At 38.4% G+C, this 19,599-nt stretch overlaps 1 pseudogene; it reads right to left on the bottom strand.

Annotated features, from left to right (window-relative positions):
- Positions 1-4,804: 4,804 nt before the first annotated feature.
- On the bottom strand, positions 4,805-5,765 carry LOC116472369 (homeobox protein VENTX-like; annotated as a pseudogene).
- Positions 5,766-19,599: the final 13,834 nt, after the last annotated feature.

Raw genomic sequence — 19,599 nt, forward strand, 5'->3', positions numbered from 1 at the left:
ACACCAGAGCCCCACAGACTGTAGTCTCCACCAATTTCCTGACTACTATATAGTCAAATAGCCAGGTTCACCTATTTACAAAACCAGCCCTTTCTTCCATGTTAGTTCAAAACACGTTTCTGTTGTTGATACCAATGCTCCATCCCAAGGGAGAGCTATGTATGGATGACACACCTTATTTCTAAAAGAAATCCAGTTCGTGTGTTCAAAACTTATTTTACTAGGAAAGAAGGAATGTATCAGCAAGTGCCTGAAACTTTCTCTACGGTCTTCTAAGGCTGATGTCTTTATATTTCATCTTAACAAAAAGAAGCAGAAATAATAATACTAAAAAGAGAGGAAGAAAAAGGAAAAGTGGAAGAAAAAAAAGACATGAGGTAACATTATAAAAACAACCTTAAAAACCCCAAACATAGCTCTAACAGAAGACTTACTGAATAGACTTTGTGGGAAAAAACAATAGTAAACTTTAAAGCCTCTGAAAGAATTATATGCCTAAGGGAAAAATAAACATTTGCTTCCAAAATTAAAATAAAATGAGAATTTCTGATTTTTCTTGAAAAGTAAAAAAAAAAAAAAATCTGAGAGTGCCCTGGTACTGAATTCCCACTAGGTGTTTATTAGCTGCAGAACTACCTAAGCGAACTGTGACTGGCCCCTTTGGACTAAACAGAATTTTACAACTTTCCACAATCTGTACTTGGAGGCCCCAGTCTTTGCTTTTGCCAGTCCCTGTAATCATTTTGGTTTGCAACCCCCAGCATGGCTTATAGGTTCTTAGCCAACACGTACTCTTTTACTAGCTAGTCTTAAGGGTCTTCATCCATCTACCTTCTCTCCCAATGGGTTCCTCTTGTAATGTTTTTTATTATTATTTTGGATAGGCATTTTCAACAAGGGGAGATTTTTTTTGTTTTGTTTTGTTTTTTTACAAACAACACCTTCAATAAAGGTTTTCTTTACCAGAATATGACCTGTGACAAATTAATGACTTGAGTATGTGTGGGATTTCTTGCCGTTGACACCTAGGAAAGATTTGATTTGATTTATGCAGTGGGTGACTATATTAAGAAACAAATTCTGTCATTTGTTTGTGTTTCTCTACAGGAAGGTTTGGCTTCTGCTAATAGCAGAAATTGGACTTTAGGAAGAAAGACCAAACATTTTTCATATGAAAACAAGTCCTTACCTATTTAATTCTCAAATTCAGAAATGTTGTTTCTGAATATACATTTGCTGAATACATTCTGATTCTTCAGAGGACCACTGACACTCTCCCCGAAATACACGAAACCTGTCAGATTATCAGTTTGAAAAAGATCCACACAAAAGTGTTTTATCAACTTTCAAAATAACCCCCCTTTTTCCCCACATTTAGGAACAGCATTTAAAATGCAGAATTATCCATCGCATGCTAAATATCCATCCTTTTCATCTGCCTATGCAATAAACTGACCCAATTAACACTGATATTAGCATCTATACTTTTGAAATCACTAATTATCTAATAGCAAAGGTCTCTTTCATATTGTTTTGCTTAGGAATAAAAAAATGGGGCTGTTCGGGCCGGGCGTGGTGGCTCACGCTTGTAATCCCAGCACTTTGGGAGGCCGAGGCTGGAGTATCACAAGGTCAGGAGATCGACACCACGGTGAAACCCCGTCTCTACTAAAAATACAAAAAAAAAATTAGCTGGGCGTGGTGGCAGGCGCCTGTAGTCCCAGCCACTCGGAGAGGCTGAGGCAGGACAATGGCGTGAACCCGGGAGGCGGAGCTTGCAGTGAGCCGAGATTGCAGAGCAAGACTCCGTCTCAAAAAAAAAAAAAAAAAAAAAAAAAAAATTGGGCTGTTCATAAGTTCCCGTTGAGTATTCCAAGCCAGAAAGCCCTTGCCACAACTGGATTTGGAAGCTTGAATAACAACACACAACTTCACATTTCTCAAAGTGTCTAATCCAGGCATTATGAATAATTTCTAGCCAAATCCTAAGAAATTGTACATGATCTTTCTAAACATGGGCTGGGAATTGTTATGCTGAAGCAAAAATGAAGTGTCAGGTAAGGTCTGATGCTGGGGAAAACAATTAGAACATTACTGAATTACCCTCCTGTTAAAGAGCTCACCTTCACCTTCAAAAGCTAATTATTAGTTTACCATGTTTTATTCATTAATTAGAATTATTTTCTAGAGTGTCAGAGCATTTCAGGTGGGTTGGGCTATGATGGAAAAGACTAGATAATCATACCCTCTGCAAGTTTGTGATTTATTTAGCCAAAGATGCAGAACTTAAGGGAAGCAAAATGCTGTACAGGGTGGCAGAAAACGAGGTCTATTTTGGCCACTGTTTCTTTTCCCCTGGATTCCTTTTAGGTGAGAGGTAGGAGAGACAGGGCCACAGTTGCCAGGGATGCTTGGTACAGATATGGCTCTGCCGGATTTATTTAGGAAAGCCTATTTTATGCTAACTCACTGCCATTGTATACTCAGATATATTAGTTTCCTTGGGCTTCTGAAACAAATTGCCATAAACTTTGTTGGCTTGAAACTAGTCTCTCACAGTTCTAGAGGTGGGAAGTCAAAAATCAAAGTATTAGCAGGATTGGTTGTTTCTTAGGGTGTCAGAGGAAGACTGTTCCATGTCTCACTCTTCTGGTGGTTGCTGGCAATCCTTGGCATTCTGTAGCTTGTAGATACACACTCCAGTCTCGGCCTTTGTCATTTATTGGGCTTGTTCCTATGTGTCTTCACGACTTTCGTTTCTCTGCATGTTTGTCTCTTCTCTTTTTCTTATAAAGACACCAGTCATATTGGATTTAGGATTCATCCTACTCAAGTGTGACCTCATCTTAACTAATTACATCTGCTAAGACCCTATTTCCAAGTAAAGCCACATTCTCAGCTTCTTCTGGAGGTAGAACTTCAACTTATGTTTTTGGGAGAATCAAATCAACCCACAACATTAGGTTTATCTTACCCTTCCTAGAGAACTCACATTCAATTTGTACCCTTCCCTTTAAGGAGACATTTGCTATCTTAATACTTTGCTAGTTCATGAACAAAACCACCATCATAAAGCCACCACTTTTATTGTTGAAATTTGAGGTGCAGGCAAGCAAAACAGGGCCCTGAAAACTATCTTTGTTCCTATTTTTTTCTTTTTTCTAAAAATGCTATACCTTGCTATCCACACCAAATCCCATTGTCTTAGTTTAGGTCCTCTAGAAGCAGAGCCCAAAATGTGCTTCTCAGCAAAGTTCTTTGTTACTGAAGGGGTACTCACAGGGGGAAAGGGATAAAGGAAGCAGAATACGATGAAATAAAAAACTTGAGATCCAGTTTCAGACTAGTCTCATAAGAAGCTCAAATATTTCTAGTAGTTTTTAAAAACAGCATGCGATCATTAATACAATCCAAGGATAAAGTATGAAAAGAGATAGGTGCAATTAGAAGGAAAAAAAGAGATGCATAATATCCTCTTAGTGCCACTGAAACTTATGGGTCATTTTTAGGTAGGTTGATTAGTCGTTCTAGTTTGCCTGAAATACTTCCAATTTATGCCTGTTATATTGATGCAATCATTAATCATGCTCCATGTCAAGCTAAAATTTTTTTATTTGTTTAATAAAATGTATGAGTTTAATCTTTTTCAAATTTATGAAACAAGTGGACTGAAATAAGAACTTTTCCAATAACAATTTTTATAGTAATTTCTATTTAATAAAACACATTGTTTATGAGGGAATCTAATTGAGAAGACATAAAATGTTTACCCTAGAAAAGTAATTGATATTTTAGATTACAATAATGTTACTGAATATCTTATTTCTCCATCTGTCCCCTCTTCACCCATTCATGCACCCTTTATTGATATGCAGTTATAATGTACCCTATACTATACTGGATAGGAGAGGGAAGGGTAACTAAAACATACCCAGCAACAGAATCTGTGCCAAATGCATATTTATTTATGTTTATTCATACCTAATATTTTACATACTTATGGAGTACATGTGATATTTTGTTATACACATAGAGTGTATAATGATCAAGTCAAGGATTTGAGGCATCCATCACTTCGAGTATTTATTATTTCTGTGCATTGGGAACGATTCAAATCCTCTCTTCTAGAAACACTGAAATATACAATATGTGTTCTTAACTATAGATAGTCACTCTACAGTGGAAAGATAGGATTTATACTTTTTATCTAACGGTGTATTTGTGCCTGTTAACCTACCTCTTCTCATCCTCCCCTCACCCACCCAACATTCTTAGCTTCTAGTATCTATTATTTTACTCTCTGCCTTTATATGATTAACATTTTTAGCTCCCACACATGAGTAAGGACATGAGACGTTTGTCTTTCTGTGCCTGGGTTATTTCACTTAAAATAATGATATCCACTTCCATCCTTGTTGCTGATACACGATTACATTCTTTTTTATAGCCAAATAGTACACCATTGTGTATGTATACCACATTTTTTCTTTATCTATTTGTTGACTGATGGGCAGTTATATGGATCCCATTTCTTTACTATAGAGAATAGAGCTGTGACAAACATGCCAGTGCCAGTATCCCTTTGATATACTCACTGGTTTCTGTTCCTTTGGATAGACCCTCACTAGTGGGATTGCTGGTGAATATGATAGCTGTAGTTTTAGTTTTCTGATAAATCTCTACAATATTTTCCACAATGGTCGTACTAATTTACATTCCTACCAACAGTGTATAAGAGTTCCCTTTTCTCCACACTTCACCGGTATCTATTGCTTTTTGTCTTTTTTTTTTTTTTTTTTTAGTGAAGAGGTGACTTTAACAAATATATTCTCCAGAAATCTCCAGAACCTTTGTGAGGGTCAGGGTGAGAGGTGCCGCCACGATGTAAACAGAACAGCTGAGTCCTTCGGATAGGCATCAGATGCGATCTGCACAGACCGCGTGTGTGGGAGGCATGTAGTCAGAGGCGTTTCCTCAAATGCGTCACCTGTCTCTGGTAGAGCACAAAGGCCCCAGGGCCCCGTGGACAGGGCGGGTCCCAGCGTATGCACGCCACTTCCTGGGCGTGGGGGGTGGTACGCCAGAAGCTGCCCGCAGCAGGAAGCCCACGAAGAGGCCAGGGCCTCTTCATCCATTTGTCGGAGACCCCAGAAGGAGCCAAGGGGCAGCCAGGGGGCCCAGGCAGGGGTGCCCAAGGGCACAGCAGCTGCAGGCCATTGGCAAGGCCAGAAGATGGTGAATGGAAAGCAGGGGGCCCGTGGAGAGACCCCGAGAAGGGGCCGTTTAGCTGGGAGTCCTGCATTTGCCGTTTGTGTTTCATCCGGCGATTTTGAAACCAGGTTTTTATCTGGACCTCTGAGAGCAGCGTCTCCCTGGCCAGCCTCTTCCGCTCCAGAGGGCCCAGGTACTGGTGGTGCCGGAAGACGCCTTCCAAGGCGCGGACCTGCTCCGTGGTGAAGGCTGCGCGGACACCGGGGGCCAGCTAGAGGTTTGGCTCCTTACTCAACCCAGCAACAGTCCTCTCCGGCGCATGCAGATTTGAAGAGCTAGCCTCCTTGGTACTGACAGCCTGAGGGGGCTCCCGGTTGCCGAATGTCTGGCTCGGGCCAGGGAGGCTCCTGGGGGAGACGTCGGCAGGCCTGGGGGTGTGGGTCGACCCTGAGCAGCTGCTCGGGGAGAGCCAGTCCACGGAGCCAAAGCTGGAGGGCTGCTGCCAGCCACGAGGTGGGGAGGAGGAGAGACACATGGCAGTCAGGTGGGCCAGAGGGAAGGCCGGGCGGGGTTGGCCAGGCGCAGGATCCAGCTTGCTTTTTGTCTTTTTGATAATAGCCATTTTACCTAGGATAAGATGATATGTAATCTTTAGTTTTGATTTGCATTTTCCTGATAAATAATGATGCTGATAATTTTTTCATATACCTGTTGGCCATTTGTATGTATTCTTTTGAGAATTGTCTATTCATGTTCTTTCCCACTTTTTTTTTTTTTTTTGAGACAGAGTTTTACTCTGTCACCCAGGCTGGAGTACAGTAGCAGGATCTCAGCTCATTACAACCTCTGAATTCTGGATTCAAGTGATTTTCCTGCCTCAGTCTCCCAAGTAACTGGGATTACAGGTGTGTGCCACCATGCCCAGCTTATTTTTGTATTTTTAGTAGAGACGGGGTTTCACCATGTTGGCCAGGCTGGTCTTGAACTCCTGACCTCAAGTGATTCGCCCACCTCGGCCACTCAAAGTGCTAGGATTAAAAGCGTGAGCCACCATGCCTGGCCCCATTCTGCTCACTGTTTAATGGAATTTTTCTTTTTAAAAATTGTTTAGTTGTTTGAGTTCTTTGTATATTCTGATTAATTCCTTTTCAGATGAATGATTTGCAAATATTTTCTCCCATTCAACTGTCAACTGGTTGTCCCTTCACTCTGTTTCTTTTGCTGTGCAGATGCTTTTTAGTTTAATATAGTCTGGTTAGCCTATTTTTGTTTTTGTTGTTTGTGCTTTTGAGGTCTTAGCCACAAAATCTTGGCCTAGACTAATATTCTGAATTGTTTTCTCTATGTTTTCTTCTAGTAGTTTTATAAGTTTAGGTCTTACATTTAAGTGTTTAACCCATCTTGAGTTGATTTTTATAGATGAGGAGAGATAGAAGTCCAGTTTCATTTTTCTGAATATGGACATCCTATTTTCCCAGCACTATTGTTTGAAGAGGTCGTCCTTTCTCCAGTGTATGTTCTTGGTGCCTTTGCAGAAAATCAGTTGACTGTGATACGTGCATTTTTTTCTGGGTTCTCTGTTATGTTTTATCTGTCTATGTGTCTATTTTGATACGAGTAACCATACCGTTTTGGTAACTACAGCCTTGTAATATATTTTTAAGTAAGGTAATGTGATGCCTTCAGCTTTATTCATTTTGCTCAGGATTGCTTTGGCTATTTTGGCTCTTTTAATGTTTCCTATGAACTTTAGGATTGTTTTTTCTTTTTCTGTGAAAAATGACTTTGGTATTTTCATAGGAATTGAATTAAATCTGTAGATTGCTTTGGGAAGTATGGTCATTTTAATGATAACCCTTCTGATCCATGAGCATGGGATGGTCTTTTCATTTGTTTGTATCTTCTTCAATTTCTTTCATCAGTGTGTTATAGTTTAGCTTATAGAGATCTTTCACCTCTCTGGTTAAATGTATTCCTAGGTATTTTATTTTTTGCATTTATTGTAAATGATATTGCTGTCTTTGTTTTTTTCTTTGGCTATTTCATTATTGGAATATAGAAATGCAGCTGATTGGCCAGGCGCAGTGGCTCATGCCTATAATCCCAGCACTTTGGGAGGCTGAGGTGGGCGGATCATGAGGTCAAGAGATCGAGAGCATCCTGGCCAACATGGTGAAACCCCATCTCTACTAAAAATACAAAAATAATTAGCTGCGCTTGGTGGCATGCGCCTGTAATCCCAGCTACCCAGGAGGCTGAGGTAGGAGAATCACTTGAATCTGGGAGGTAGAGGTTGCAGTGAGACGAGATTGTGCCACTGCACTCCAGCCTGGTGACAGAGTGAGACTCTGTCTAAAAAATAATAAATATATATATATAAAGAAATGCAGCTGATTTTTGTATGTTGATTTTGTATCTTGCAACTTGACTGAATTTGTTTGTTACAAGTTTTTTAATGGAGTCTTTTGTTTTTTCTAAACACAAGGTCATGTTGTCTGCAAAGAGGAAAAATTTGAGTTCCTCTTTTCCAATATGAATGCCTTTCATTTCTTTCTCTTGTCTGAATGCTCTGGCTAGGACTTCCATGTTGACTGGAAGTGCTGAAAGTAGGCATCTTGTACTTAGAAAAAAGGCTTTCAACGTTTCTCCATTCAGTATGATGTTAGCTGTGGGTTTGTCATATATGGCCTTTACTGAGGTATATTCATTCTATGGCTAGTTAATGGGAAGTTTGTATCTTGAAAAGATGTTGAATTTTATCAACTGTTCTTTCTGAGTCTATTGAGATAATAATATAGTTTTCGTCTTTCATTCTGTTGATGTGATACATCATGTTTATTGATTTGTGTATGTTTAATCATCTTGGATCCTCGGTACAAATCCCACTTAATCATGTGTCTTATCTTTTTGATATGCTGTTAAATTTAATTTGTAGTATTTTGTTGAGAATTTTTGCATCTTTTTTTAACAGTGATGTTGGCCTGTAGTTTTCTCTTCGTTATTGTGTTTTTCTGGTTTTGGTATTGGGTAATGCTGGCCTTGTCGAATGTGTCAGGAAGAATTATTTTCTCTTTAAAATATAGAACAGTTGCAGGAGGGTTTGCATTTGTTATCTTCATTATTATTATTATTAGTTTTTTTTTTTTTTTTGAGACATAGTCTCACTCTGTTACCCAGGCTGGAGTGCAATAGCATAATCACAGCTTACTGCAGCCTTGATCTCCAGGACTCAAGTGATCCTCCTGCCTCAGCCTCCCAAGTAGCTGGGACCACAGGCATGTGCTGCCATGCTTGGTTATTTTTTAAAATACTTTTTTGTAGAGATGGGTTCTTACTATGTTGCCTAGGCTGGTCTTGAATTCTTAGCCTCAAGTAATCCCCCACCTCTCAAAGTTCTGGGATTACAGGTGTGATCCACTGCACCTGGCCAGTATTAGTTCTCTATATGTTTGCTTTCAGCAGTAAATCTACGCAGTTCTGGGCCTTTCTTTGTTGGGAGACTTTTAATTACTAATTCAGTCTCACTACATATTTTTGACAGTTTAGATTTTCTCTTTCTTCCTGATTCAATCTTGGTAGGTTGCATGTTTCCTAGAATTTATCCGTATGCTCTAAGTTTTCTAGTTTCTTAGTGCATAGTTGGTCATAATAGTCTCTAATCATATTTTTGATGTGTGTTATCAGTTGGAATGTTTCATTTTTCATTTCTGATTTTATTTATTTGGGGTTTCTCCCTTCTTTTCTTTGTTAGTCTAGCTAGTTGTTAATAGATTTTGTTTATCCTTTGTTTTGTTTTGTTTTTTGAGACGGAGTCTCGCTCCCTCGCCCAGGCTGGAGTGCGGTGGTGTGATCTCAGCTCACTACAGCCTCAGGCTCCCAAGTTCAAGCGATTCTCCTACCTCAGCCTCTCAAGTAGCTGGGATTATAGGCATGTGCCACAAGGCTCAGCTAATTTTTGTATTTTTAGTAGAGACCAGGTTTCCTCATGTTGGCCAGGATGGTCTCCTGACCTCAGGTGATCCACCCACCTTGGCCTCCCAAAGTGCTGGGATTATAGGCGTGAGCCACCATGCCTGGCCTTGTTTATTATTTTGAAAAGCCAATTTTTGTTTAATTGATCATTTATCCTTTGCATTTTTTTAGTCTATATTTTGTTCAGTTCAGCTCTGATCTTTAGTATCTCTTTCATTCTGCTAACTGTGAGTGTGGTTTGCTTTTGTTTTTTTAGTTCTTTGAGGTGCATTGTCAAATTATTTATTTAAAATCTTTCCACTTTTTTGATGTAGGCATTTATAGCTATCAACTTACTTTTTTGTTGTACTTCACATGTTTTGATATGTTGTATTTCCATTGCAATTTGTTTCAAAAATTTTTTTAATTTTCATTTTAAATTTTTAATTAGCTCAATGGTTGTTTCATGTTGTTTAATTTTCATGTATTTACATGAAATTATTGAAGTTCCTGTTGATATTGATTCCTAGTTTTATTTCAATGTGTTCTGATAAAATACTTAATAGAATTTTGATTTTTAAAAATTTGTTGACACTTGTTTTGCGGCCTAACATATGGTCTATCCTGAAGAATGTTTCTTGTGCTGATGAGAAGAATGTATATTCTGCAGCTGGATGAAATGTTCGGTAAATGTCTGTTAGGTCCATTTGGTCTAAAGCCCAGTTTAAGTCTACTGTTTCTTTGTTGATTTTCTGTCTGGATGCTCTGTCTAATGCTAAGTGTGGGGTGAAGTCCTATACCATTATTGTACTGGAGTCTATTGCTTCTCTTTATAGCTAGTGATGTTTGCTTTATGAATCTGGATGCTTCAGTGTTGGGTGCATACATATTTAGAATGTTATTTCTTCTTGCTGGTTTATTCTTTTATCATTATGTAGTGACCTTCTTTGTCTTTTTTTTTTTTTTTTTACTGTTTTTTACTGTTTTTCACTTAAAGTCTGTTTCATCTGATAGTATAACTACTTCTGTTCACTTTTGATTTTCATTGCATGGAATATCCTTTTCTCTGCCTTTACTTTTAGTCTATAGGTGTCTTCACAATTAACATGCATTTCTTGTAGAGAACATATAGTTGAATCAGGTGTTTGTTTTTTAAATTGACACAGCGAGTATATATCTTTTAAGTGGATAATTTAAACGTATTGTTATTTGTAGACATGTGAGGTTTTCTTCTTTTATATTTTTAATTGTTTTCTGGTTATTTTGTATATTCTTTATTCCGTTTTTTTCCTCTCATTGTTTGTCATTGTGATTTGGTGGTTATCTATAGTGGTACTATTTGAGTCTTTCATTATTTTCATTTGTGTGTTTGCTTCACAATTATGTTTTATACTTTTGTGTGTTTCCATGATATTGTCCTTTCACTTCCAGATTTAGGACTCCCTTGAGCGTTTCTTGTAAGACTGACTTAGTGGTGAATTCCCTCAGCTTTTGCTTATTTGGGAAATACTTTATTTCTCCTTCATTATGAATAATTTTGCTGGAGATACATAGTATGTTTCTTTAGCAGTTTTTTTTTCTTTCATTGCTTTGAATATAACATCCCATTTTCTCCTGGCCTGTAACGTTCTGCTGAGAAACTTGCTGTTAATCTGGTGAGGGTTCCTTTATAAGTGATGAGATGCTTTTCCCTTACTGTTTTTACAATTCTCTTTGTCAGTGAATTCAGATATTATTTCTATAATGTGCCATGGAGATTTTTTGCATTGTGTCTGGAGATTGCTGGGCCTCCTGTGTCCTGTAAATGTCTTTCTATACTTGGGAAGTTTTCATCTATTATTTTGTCAAATTTGTTAATTCTTTTGCTCTCTCTTTGCCTTCTGTGCTACTTACAATTCACATATTTGGTTAGAGTATCCCAAATATCACAAAAGTTTGTTCTTTTTGTTTTTCTCTGATTGGATTATTTCAAAAGAACTGTATTTGGGTTCTTAGATTCTTTCTTCTGCTTGATCTAGTCTATTATTGAAGCTTCTGAATGTATTTTATACTTCGTTCCATGAATTCTTCAGTACCAGAATGTCTGTTTAGTTCTCTTGTTATGATAGGTACACTTTTGCTAAATTTCTCATTCATATACTGAATTGTTCTTCTTATTTGTTTGTATTGCTTTTTGGAGTTGTATTGCATCTCACTGAGCTTCTTTAGAATCAATAATTTGACTTCTTTTTCTGGGATTTTGTTAATTGCTTTTTATTAGGGACCTGTTTCTGGATAATTATTGTGCTCCTTTGGGGGTGTCATACTTTCTTGCTTTTTCATGTTTCCTGTTCTTGTGTTATTATCTTAATATCTTCATATCTAGTGTATCAGTTGCTTCTTCCAACTTTTTGAATTTGCTGTCAAAGGAAAGAACATTTTCCTGAGGATGAATCTAAGGGTTGGTTGGGTTGGGCACTTTGGCTTTGATTCTGTGTTCATACAGTGGTGTAGTCTCTGTAGGAATTCTACAGCTATAGGCAGCCTCAGTGGTATCTGGTATTTCCTTACGCAGTTATTAGTGGAGGTTGTGGTACAGTTTTGCTGGCCACTGGGGTGCCAGCTAGGCCAATTTTTGATCCACAGTGATTGCAGTGGTGAGCTGGGCATGCCTGTTTGTAAACCTCAGGGTGGTGTATGCTGGCACCTGTGTTAGTGGGTCCAGGTGGGCCAATTTTGGGGTCTCCATGTTGCTTACTCAGATGCCAAAAGTGGCAGCCATGGGCTGGAAGGTTAGTGGGTTCCAAGGCTTCTGGCCTGCCAATATGGCATGGGCAATGACAGTAGCCATGGTGGAACAATCCTCTGTGTCCCCCTATGCACTAGTATTGGCAATGGCTGAAATATGGTGGGTGGGCAAGTCTCCATGTCTGCAGGTAGCATATATAGATAGGTGACAGCTAGGGTGGTAGTGGCTAGGTGCATAGTCCCAATGTCAGTCTCCTGGGAGGAGTGTTCATTCAAGTGCCAATGGTGGTAGACCGGACTGGGCAATTGCCTGGCCCACAGACTGTGAACTCTGGCATGGGAGGGAAGGGAAAAGCTGGATTAGACTGGCTTGTTATCAGGTCTTCAATGGTATATACAGTGTTTGGCCATGGTAAGAAGGGGTGGGGCGGTCCCAAGGCCACAGATAACATGCTTAGGTAGAGGATAGCAATGGCCACACTACTTCCCTGCCACTGGGGGAGAAGGAAGTGCCACCTTCAGTGACAGTAGCCTAGGATGGTGGGTGATAGAACACACTTCACTCATGTGTCATTGCAAGTGGTACTTGAACTTCAGCCCTAGAGTCAGCAGTCAGCTCTTTTCTTGTGCCTAAGCCTCAGCAGCCCTGGACTCCAAGAGAGTGTGAAGTCTGTTGCGCATGCGGCTCTAGAATGGTGCCTCATTCATGCCTCAGTCTTAAGGGTGGAAGCATGTGCCTCAGTTGCACCTCCAAGCTGGGTGCAGTAGCTCTCAGTCACTTGTGCCTAAGCCCTGGGGGCAGCAGCTGTACTCTCTTACACATCAGCCCCAGGGCCACTGGGTCCAAGACAGTGCGTAGTCTCTTGAGGGTGGAGTTCTAAAGTGGAACCTTGCTGAAGCTGCTTAGGTCTCGAGGAATGTGAAAGATGCAGTATGAGCTTCCTCCCTGGGGCAGTGCCTATGGTACAATTTTCCATTAGCTCCTTATGTTAGTTTCAGGACTCATGATGGGGATATACTGTGTCCAGGATTATAGGAGTCCATGGTGAGAATGTGGACCCCTGAGGGTCTCTTTCTCACCCTTTCCCCAAATTGAGAAGTCTTTCTTGGCTCCCAGGTGATCCTGGCTAAGCAAGCTGTCTCATTTCCTTCTCCTTCCTTGCTTTAGGTATTGCCTGTCAATTTTCTATCGAATTCCAGGGTTTTCTTTTTGGCAGTCCGTTAAAACTGTGATTATTTATTCACTATTTTGGATCTTCTTCGTGGAGGAAGTGAATACAAAATTCTTTAATAAGGTATCTTGAAACCTTCCCCTGAAAATGCCAAATGCATATTTTGTTTCATCTTCTCAGTGATCACCAGAGAAAAATATTACTATCCCCTATTACAAATGTAAAATAAATAATATCATGGAAATCAAACAGCTGCCCTGAGATAAACAGTAGGTGATCTTTGGAGAAAATACTGAAATCAAGAATTTCAATGCCTATTTTTTTTCTATCAAACAATGTCAGATTTTCTATCAAGCTATTTCACAGAGAGAATAACAATTTCATTGAATCTAGCAAAATAACAGATAAGTAGACATTACTTTTAGTACAGAACAAAAGTTCAAACTTTTAATTAAATTTGTTTAGGAATAATAAAGGCAATGATCACAATGATAATGATGATGATGGTGATGACATTTTGCTCATTTCAAGTTTAGAGCATCTCACTGTTTGTCTACAATCTTTTCTTTCACAGTACAGTGACCTAGGGTCTTAAGACCAATGTGCAAAATCTATGCCCATTCATCTACCCTTTCACTGCTTTTATCAATACCTGTTGTATTCAAATATCAGTTTTCTTTTATATAGTCTTCAGTGTGTTACAATTGCTTTAATACAATGATGAGATTGGTGTTAGAAGGGTCATCAATTACTCGTCAGCAATAAGATGCCTTGCTGAATTTAAATTGTTTAACAGAAGTCCAAAATCTCAGAAACCAGGGCTTCTGGGCAAGACATTTTGCCTATCCCCACTACCTATGAGCAACTAGTGAGGGGTAAAATGTAGAACATAAAATAAATATTATTTAAGTGGTAGAACAGATTGCAAGACAAAATTTGCCTTCCAAATAGCACCCTAAAAGCTCTGAGAACTAAAATGTCTCTATCATTTAATGGAGAATTCTGTTATAAAGTATGATACATTTGAAACTAATTGCCTTTCAATTCCTGCTACAAGAATGTCTGCACATCTTAAGATCTAGGGTAGATGACATAATGATTAAGAGATAATTTTTATAATTCTTTACAGTTTTTGAAGTGTTTAAAATAAATAGTATTAACTATTAAATGACAAAAGATGCCCTGAAGCAGTGTTTATCCTGATATGGTACCTGGTCCACCCCCGTCAGAATTATTAGGAGAGCTTGTTATACAAATTCTTGAACTCTACCCAATAGAGAATCAGAATCTCTAAAGGAGATGTCCAGAAACCTTCCTGTTTCCAACTCTTAGTGATTCCTATGTACATTAAACTACCATCTAAAAGAGCGGCTAGTTCTGACATCTTTTCACTGCCTTCCTTTATAATTTTTGGCATGATACAGAACACTGGAATACTATCACTACTGTGATCAGGCTTCTTCCACCAAAAGGGCTTTTCCACCTTGGCACTGATTTTCTGTAATGGACAGATATATTATTTAAGTAGAAGATACATTAAGTATTAAGATACTATTAAGTAGAAGATACATTATTTTAGAATTGATATTCATTTATACCATATCTCTTCCATAGATAAAATAAAACATTTGGAATATATATATATATATATATATATATGTATATGTATCAGGAGCAAAATGTACACACACACACACACACACACACGTACTCATTTTCAGGGAAGACTCTGTAAGTCTCCATAATAAAGGACCAGAATATGGTGTTTCATAGATATAAGCATTATGCATTTTCCATTAAACTGGAAAAAAATGAGAGGGTGTAGATACCAGCTTATAAGATTACATAGCTGAGGTAGCTTGTAGAAAGTTTACATGCCCCAGATATCTATGCATTCCACTTCAGGGACAAACTACAAACAGTATATTGAGAGGTGAAATCCAAATGGTACCCAGAGCGACTACATTGACACTGCCCCTGCCTGTCACCCACCATGCTTGAAAGGCTTGAAATTTTGGAAACCAGTAGTTTCAAAGAGTATAAAGACACTATTCACCATGGTGGGAATCTGAAGACTTCTGTTTCCACCATGACTATCTTAAATTTGCAGAGCGTGCTTCCATAAGTGAGTCTTCCTTTCCAAAATGTTTAGCTTATAAGGCTAGGTATATTCTGTTGTGCAAATATCGAATGGCTCCTGCACAGACACCTGTTTCATGAATAACATTATGTAACTGCTATTAATGAGTTTTCCAAAATGATGCTATTTACTAATACATGAGCATAGGCCAATTATTTATTTATAGTACTCTGTGCTTAAAATTCCCCATCTGTTAGATGGAAATACTAGTAATATGTCTACATCATATCATAGTGTTCTTATGCCAATTTATTGATATATATACATAAATGTTTAAAATGGCACCTGGTACAGGATAAATGCTGTGTAAATATTACCATTATTGTTATAATTTTCATTATTTATCTATAAGTCTTATTTCTAAAAAAAGCAAGCGTTCTTAGGCCCAAACTAGTGTTTTAGATGAAAAACACATGTTTTGCATTCATGATTGTGTATGTGTGCTCGTGTGTGTGTGCATAAATCATCTATTGGTTTGAAAGTTAGTGTTAAGGTAGAAATGTCTATGCATGTATTTGTGTGTTCTGGGAGGTCTTCAGAAAATTTATTTTGAAACAAGAATATGTTTAAAAATGTAGAGGAGTTTTTGGTGTCAATGTAATAATGGCTACTATTATTAATCACCTATAATTGAGCAGACATTTTATATATGTAATCTTTACTAATTTTTATAAAATTTCTGGGAGGTAAGTTTTATAAGTTTATGAAAGAGATAGCTGGTGGTCTAAGAAGTCAAGCAATCAAAGCAAGACAAAATAGCATATAAGACTGCAATGGAAATTCAGACCCAAGTTTTATTGCTTCAAAGCTAATTGCTATTTCCACCCTATTTAATCATCTTGTTAATTAATGACGTTTAGATAGTGACCACTAAATGTAGTGATGCCAGGATTTCTACTATTGTGTCTCATTATTTAATTCATCCATCCACCCATCCAACGAAGATGTCTTGAAATAGCACTTTGTTAGGCAATTGGAATTTTTTTTAAAAGCCTAAGACATAGCATCTGTCTTAAGAAGTTCACTCTTTAGAGGGTAAACACACATGCAAACAAATAAATGTGGATTATGCTGGGGGGAATATACAAAATGTTATGAAAACTAAAAGAGAGACTACCTAATTTCCAGGTGGAAGGGGAAAAAGGGAGGTCAGGGAAGGCTTCCCATATGTTAGAGCATTTCAGAAAGTTGAAAGGTGAGTCAAGGCCGGGCGCGGTGGCTCACACCTGTAATCCTAACACTTTGGGAGGCTGAAGCGGGTGTATCACCTGAGGCCAGGAGTTCGAGACCAGCCAGGCCAACATGGTGAAACCCTGTCTGTGACTAAAAAAATACAAAAAAAAAAAAAAAATTAGCTGGGTGTGGTGGCGCATGCCTGTAATCCCAGCTACTCAGGAGACTGAGGCAGGGGAATTGCTTGAACCCAGGAGGCAGAGGTTGCAGTGAGCCAGGATCGTGCCACTGCACTCCAGCCTGGGCAACAGAGCAAGACTCTCTCAAAAAAACAAAACAAAACAAAACAATAAAAAGGTGAGCCAAATGTTTTCTTGAACTACACAGGAAGGGATGCCATGATCCTTCTAAAGGATGAAGTTCTGCTCTACAGAGCTTGGGCAAGTATTTTCCAAGCAGATAGTGATTTAGAAATATTTGGCATTCCTACAGAGATTTATTGGAACTTAGGCTGATTCCATTGGTTCAGCTACATAATTTCTCACACAATTATGTGTAAAATTATTTAATGTCCTATCTTGTATCACTTTTTTCCTGTTACTCCACTCCACCATCCCCCTTCTCCAACTTCACTGCAAGATTCTTGAGAAGAACACTCGAGCTGTGAGTTGACTGGCAATGAAATCAGAACATCTCTTTAGCCAATTCCCTGTTCTAACAGGATTCAAAAATGATATCTGACAAACATCCATCCCATTAAATCAAACTCTCCTCCTGACATTGTTTCTGTAACAACTGGAGAACTCTGAAAAACAATGCTTCATCATCTCCTGAAAACCAAAGCACTTTCCACTTGTGATAGTAATTTACAGAGGGGGAACAAAGTTTGTGTGGTTTTTAGATTCAACACAGGAAGAACAGAACATCAAGTGCTATTCAGACTGAGAGACAAAAACTTGAAATTTCTCCTCAGTGAATAAAGTTATTTGGAGAGCCATTTATTTATTAAAAATCTGCGTGTTGCTTGGATACAAATTCACAACAGGCACATAACTTCCCTAAATTTGCTGATCCTGGGAGGCAGTCCCAGTGCGTTGTGATTGTGTGGTACCCGGGGTTGCCAAGCCAGTCCCCCAGCCCCTCTGGGACAGGGTGAAATCTGGACATGTTCGTCTCTTCTCTTGGTGGAAGAAAAAGATACAGAACTGACTCTTCTCAGAGAATTTGCTGGGAAATTCCCAGGCTTAACGTGTTGCCTCTTGATGATTATTTTATATCATAAGAAAAGCACTGATTCCTAAGTAGATCCACATTTATTGTTTAAAACACACTTTTGGTCAAGCACATGAAAAATCGATTTTCTTGCTTTGGGTTACATACATTTACTTTGCACATTCTTCCCAAATATCTTTAACAAATTGCTGATGGAAAGGTGATGAAGTAAGACCGTTGGAGTGGGGATTCATGAAGAGAGGTGTGGAGCATTGAAAGAGAGGAAAGAGAAAGAGGAAAAAGTTCTCAGGGTTCAGTGATGTGGGTAAACTATTAATAACTACAACAAAAGCAAGAAGTTGAAGTTTTATGGGCATAGTTTGACTTAAAATAGAAACATATTTTCTAAGCATTCACATTGTCCAACAATAAAGAACCAGTATACAACTGCTGCTGAGAAGACAGGCTTTGGAGACACAGTGTCTGTGTTAGAATCCTGGCTCTGTGTCCTTAGAAAATTATATAACCCCTGCCTCATCTTTGACACCTTTTGTTAAATGAGGACACTCATAATGCATACCTCACAAAATTACTGACAGGACCGGGTGAAATAGTAGATGTAAATTGCTTAGCACTTTGCTTTACATGAAACAACAGAAACAACTAACAATCTAGTTACCATTTATTGAATGCTGCCTATAGACAGTTACAGTCCCAAGAGTTATATGCATATTACCTCACCCAATTCTTATAATAACTCTACATTATAGGGAATATGATTCCCCACTTCACAAATGAGAAAACTGAGGTATTAACGTACCGAGGCCCAAGGTCTCACAATGATGAAGTAAGGATTCAAACCTAGGCAGTTTGGCTCCAGAGCCCATAATTATAATGATTGATCATATTCTAGGCTTATGAAAGTGCCTGAAACATTACAAACATTACATAAATTGTAGCTATTCTTCGTCTTATTTTTAATAACAGAGTAGATGCCTTGAAAGGCAGGAATCTGGAACTATTTACAAGTTGATGAATAACCCTCCAAGAATTCTAGATAAAAGATGACTGCATTCGTAGTAAATTATTAATTGGCTTTGAATGATCCTTTCCACTGTACACTGGCTTTGGGAACAAGCTAATGTGTATTAAAATCCTGATTCTGCCACTTCCAGGTCATGTAACCCTGAACAAAATGTTTAACATGTGTGAAAATATCAATTGCCTATAAAATCAGGACAATAATACCCATGTTGTAAGGATTCAATAGCAATAGTGTACATAAAATTTAGCCCACTGCTTGATAAATGGTTAACTACTTGGCAGACAATGCCAACAACTGTTAAATTACTGTATTACTTATATTTATTTAGGTTTTTACTTCTCCAATCCATTTTAATCTATAGTCACCTTTTTATGTTGGACTACTTAATATTGTAGAGGAGACACATTTTTCAGATAGCCCTGCTACTCTGTCATGGGAAAAGATCAGAATTGGGTTTAAGGAATTAAGGAAAGATGAAGACTGGAAGGATCCATTAGAAGTGGAGAAAGTAGAGCTAAAAACAAAGGAGGGAGCAAATATAATAGACCTGTGTAACAGACTTCTCATTTGGCCTAAATCTGCTGCTACTGCTAGGTATGCTGAATTCTGGGGATGAATGTTAAAGCAATGGTTTTCCACTGGCCACTTCCAATGTCCATATGTACCCAACAATAATGAGAAGGGGAGATAACTACCCAGTGGTCAAACAGAGTTACTGCTCCTAGCTGTATCTTTTGAGGCAATGTCTCTAAGCCCATGCCAGCTGTTGCTGGTGCCACTGTGAGAGGACCACAGCAAGTTCTACATTTGCCTTTATGACAGAGCTGGCATACCCAATGAGAGAGTAGAAAGTAAACCCTGATGGAGATTGATGACCCTGACTAGAATAAATCAAGGTGACGCTCCCAAAATGGAATATATTTAGGTAAATATATAGGGTTTAAATTATGTATTTAACAATTTAGGGA

Source organism: Hylobates moloch, unplaced genomic scaffold, assembly GCF_009828535.3.
Source record: "Hylobates moloch isolate HMO894 unplaced genomic scaffold, HMol_V3 SCAFFOLD_8, whole genome shotgun sequence".
NCBI lineage: Eukaryota > Metazoa > Chordata > Mammalia > Primates > Hylobatidae > Hylobates > Hylobates moloch.